The 4,788-nt window shown below is 46.1% G+C and overlaps 1 long non-coding RNA gene across 2 annotated transcripts; it reads left to right on the top strand.

The window, feature by feature from the left end:
* Positions 1-1,527: 1,527 nt before the first annotated feature.
* LOC119269784 lies at positions 1,528-3,214 on the top strand. Of its 2 annotated transcripts, XR_005133711.1 has the most exons (3): positions 1,528-2,119; positions 2,289-2,690; positions 2,775-3,214. It is a non-coding gene; the product is annotated as an uncharacterized LOC119269784 (long non-coding RNA). The 2 variants fall into 2 exon arrangements; XR_005133709.1 differs by having other exon boundaries at positions 1,528-2,690.
* Positions 3,215-4,788: the final 1,574 nt, after the last annotated feature.

Below are 4,788 nucleotides of genomic sequence, written 5' to 3'. Positions count from 1 at the left end.
AAGAGGGCCGTCCGGTCACCGAGCTGCCTCACCGCCCGCTTCCGTGCCACCGCCCGCCATGGAGGACCTGCTCCTCCCCGCTGGCCGCCTTCGCCGCTACCGGATCCAGCACCGCCGCCAGATCAGCCAATTTGGACCCAAAAAATGAGCATTTTTGGAGCCAGGCAGATGCGTCGGGGGCAACGGCGGCCGAATGCGTAGGATGAAGCGGCGCTCGACGGGTATATGCGATGGCAGCAGCGCTCGCTCTGCCGGGGCATGCGGCGTCGTGCCGGCGCTGGGACGGCGGAGAAGTTCGGGGGGTGCGGGTGGAATGGTGGATGCGAGTTGAGTGGGCGATGCGACGATGAGAACTGATGATTATCTTGACTGCTGGTTGTGTTCAGTCCCAAAAACTTCCAATTTTTTTTGTAGATTTACCACTAGCGACAGATATTTTGGAACGGAGGGAGTACTATTTTTCGCCGGAGCGGCCCGGGTCGACGGCGGCCTTGCGCTTGCCCGGCGCACAAATGCAGAGGAGGCGTGAGGGAAAGGACAGGGGCACGAGAAGAACGAGGAGGCGGCGTAGAAGGGTTCGTCACCGGCGTGGCAGTACTCTTCGGTCGGAGTGGCGCCCGAGGGCCGCGGGGCTGGAGGGATCAGGGCAACGGGCGCTCGCTCCTTTGTGTGTTGTGTGTCTGTTAGACGACGCGAGGGGAAGGAGAGGGTTCGAGGGGAGAGACGAGGGGAGTGGGGGATCGGTGGCATCGGCGGCGACTAGGGATAGTGAAGGGAACGGGAACAGAGACAATGTGTGCAATTTGTGTCGCAATGACAGTGTATTTTTTCTGAGAGCGTGCGTGTTTGCCAAGCCCAAAAAATCCATAAAATGTCCAAAAAAACATCTGTTCAACTTTTTCTTAAGGAATGTTAAAAATTCATAAAAAGTTAACTCTTCCTTGGAAAGTATTTCAATTTTATGCAAATGTTAACTTTTATTAAAAAGAAAATTTTAATGTTTAACCTTATCGTTGATGTTTATGAAAACTAGATATAAAAAATGATGCACACTGGCAAATGAAGCAGGTTGTGCAAAAATCAGTTGCAGAAAAATATATATAAAAAAAATTCAAAATTATATTATACAGAAAAATGCTATTACCCCTAAATACATTAGTACCCCTAAAAATGGATTCTTTGCAAGAAAAAACATCTGTTCAAAAATTGATCTTTTTCAGAGAAATGTTCAAATTTCATAAAAATGTTGACTATTCTTAAAAAAGTATTCCAATTTGTATGTTAACATTACCTTCTATTTTTAAAAAGAAAATTTTAACATTTAACATTATCTTTGACGTTTATTACAATTGGATATAAAATGATTCATAATGGCACATGAAACATGTTCTATTTTTTTTCGCCCGATGCAACCCACGGGCATATGTCATAATACGCTTTTACAATTTATATGAAAAAATTATAATATAAACGAGGTGATACTTTTAGAATCAACCCAATAGCCCGACCGTAAGTGAGAAAAAAATGTTTCGGTCCCGAGCGCCTTTGTCCCGAGCGAAGCGGCCGCAGTTCCTCTGTCCTCTCCTTCTGCCGTACGAGAAGGCAATAGCCCCGGCGCTAGGGTTCCTCCGCCGCCGCACTCCATTCCTCTGGCCTCCTCTCCCGGCAGTAGTCGCCGACCTCCCCCCTTCCCTTGCAGCCGCCGCCGTCGTAGTACCACGCCGTTGATAAATAGACTTGACGAAGCCCCTGCCGCCGGCTCCATGGAGCACACCGCCCACCGGTAGCTGCGATGGAGCGCCGGTGGACGCCATGATTGTGCGCGCCGTCGCCGCCTTCGTCGTCCCTTCTCCTTCCTGTTTCTAAGCTCGCCCTGGAGACGCGCTTCCTCGAGCTGCCGTAGCAGCCGCAAAAGCACCTCCTCTGCCATTGATGGAACGACACGGTGGCGGGACGACCGCGGCAAGATGTGCTGCACGCAGGAGTGAGAGGCGGGCCGTGGTGGCCGTGGCCAGCAGCATGCTACCGGCGCCAACTACCTATGTGCCATTGACGGTGCTACACGGGGGGATGAGCTTTCTGGTGCTGCTGCATATGCCGCTCCCTCCTGCTCCATCGAGTAAACATCCATCTCTCCCCCCTATCCATCTCCTATGATATATTTCTGCAATTCATGCCCTGATTTGTACTCAGTTGGTATGGAATGTCATTGATGTTGCCCAGATCTACAACATGACCCAATTGGGAACTGTCAGTTCTGAACTGAATATTTGTTCATATTCAAGCAGGGAAATTGGGGTAGTTTACAGTTTCATGATCTGTATTGTCAGCTGTAAGGATAACAAGAGTGTGCACCTTATTTTCTCTATGGAATTTGGCGTCTCATGTCAGATGGATGTGCTTATACAATGTAAATATCTGGACATACGTACTTGTGGAATATTATAACTCGGGGATGAGAAGATGGACCGGGCAATAGCGGAATTCTCGACAAGATGATTCAGTTCAGATTTAGCATGCCCATTAGATCCGGAAAAACATGAGATGTCTCCTGCAAATTTGACTACGCGGCGTTGATGTAGCATGTCGGCTGGGTCGCCGGGACAAAGAGGAGGCTCGCGCACCGCGCCTTCGTCGACGCCATCAAACACTTGATCGGCTGGGGCGCTAGCCAGATCATGCCTTTTCTGGTAATGTGTTAACTGTCTCACTATCAAAATTTTTGCTTAGTCTTATCTCTGTCGCATCGCTGAATGGTTGGTTGCAATCATAAGAAATGCAGGCATATTCTGGCAAAGATGGCGTTTGTGATCAAGCTGAGCACTTCGATGCTTCTGAAAGTGCAGAAATGGAGATTTGCATTTACTGTTTGCTAGATTTGCATTAGCCTTGGAGGGAAAGAAAAAGGAGGAGAAACAATGATTACATGATAAAGAGAACAGCTTGGTCGCAGTGAGCATGATGAGCTAATTAAGGAAACTGATTTACTCAAATTAAGTTTGCTGAGATAGAACATGTATGCATATTTATGAGATATTTAATTACGTGTGATGCATCTAAGCTGCATATTTCAGGTAGCCTTTCGTAAGTAGAGGAGCTTAAATTCTTTGGATCACTGACACTGACATTTGTATTTTAATGATGATAGATAGATATCTCACTACTGGGTTTGTATAGTTGCAATCCTCGAGCATGATAATTGTGGTACATTGTACATCATAGAGATGTCTCATGTGAGTAGTGAATTGGCTATTTTTTTCTCTTAATTTTTTTGTTGAGGAATCCTATTTTCTCAATATACACCATATATGAAATTTATCATCTACACTTCTCTTTATCCTACTAACTTGAGTTTGTTGCAAAGGAAGTATAGAATATAAAATTGCTAAGAGGTCATGTCATTATGATGTGGACTCGCTTGTATAAATTTGAACAACGTATTTGAATTTATGTGTTTACTATTATTTGTCCATCCTGTCTCCACCGCCCCTATCACCGCGAGGAAGCTAGGAAGACGACGCCAAGCTAGGCAGCGGCGCTAGGCTGTACGTCGAGCCTCCGTCAGCCGCCTCCCTCCTCTGTTTTGATCGGCTCTACTCCAACTTCGACCTACCACTGGTGCCCCGCCTCGACCTGCTCTACCCCGGTCTAGATCTGCACCTCCCCGAGCTCCACTCCATGGCACTCCTCCGCCAGACCCCGTCCAACCTTGTAAGTCAACTTACGTGTGGAGGAGCCTAGCACAACTAGCTATTTTCATGCTTGATAGTTCCTCTTCTGAAGATATGAATTAACTTTCTGAACCTATGCACAAGACATCAAGTATTAACTAGATTTCTTTGCATGAGTTAACTTTCTAAACCAATGCTTATGGCATCAAGTATTACCTAGAGTTCTTTTCTTAAGTTGTTGTCCATACAAGAATGTGTGTGTATCATTTGGTTCAGATTCCAGCAGCAAGAACACATTGTTTTTTGTAGATGTGTAACATTTTTCTTATGAATATATGGTCTTCCAACAGTAACAACATTTTCAATCTAATGGCCATAGCACACTCATGCATCTGGATGATGTACACCACGTGGGTATTAATACAAAAAAGGTGAATGGCGATAATGATATATCCAAAGATATACTAGGCCGGATCAATTTATTTTCTCTGGAATTATTTTTTAGGTATGTGGTGACGCATCCGATTCAATCGTACACTAATCATACACGCAAACGTGTACGATCAAGATCAGGGACTCACGGAAAGATATCACAACACAACTCTATAAATAAAATAAGTCATACAAGCATCATATTACAAGCCAGGGGCCTCGAGGGCTCGAAAACAAGAGCTCGATCATAGACGAGTCAGCAGAAGCAACAATATCTGAGTACAGACATAAGTTAAACAAGTTTGCCTTAAGAAGGCTATCACAAACTGGGATACAGATCGAAAGAGGTGCAGGCCTCCTGCCTGGGATCCTCCTAAACTACTCCTGGTCGTCGACAGCGGGCTGCACGTAGTAGTAGGCACCTTCCGAGTAGTAGTAGTCGTTGTCGACGGTGGCGTCTGGCTCCTGGGCTCCAACGTCTGGTCGCAGCAATCGGGTATAGAAAGGGGGAAAGGGGGAACAAAGCAACCGTGAGTACTCATCCAAAGTACTCGCAAGCAAAGAGCTACACTACATATGTATGCATTGGTATCAAATGGAATAAGGGTATCATATGTGGACTGAACTGCAGAATGCCGGAATAAGAGGGGGATAACTAGTACTATCGAAGTCTACGCTTCTGGTA

Source organism: Triticum dicoccoides, chromosome 1A (genome assembly GCF_002162155.2).
Source record: "Triticum dicoccoides isolate Atlit2015 ecotype Zavitan chromosome 1A, WEW_v2.0, whole genome shotgun sequence".
Lineage (NCBI taxonomy): Eukaryota > Viridiplantae > Streptophyta > Magnoliopsida > Poales > Poaceae > Triticum > Triticum dicoccoides.
This window is presented reverse-complemented; position numbering and strand designations above follow the sequence as displayed.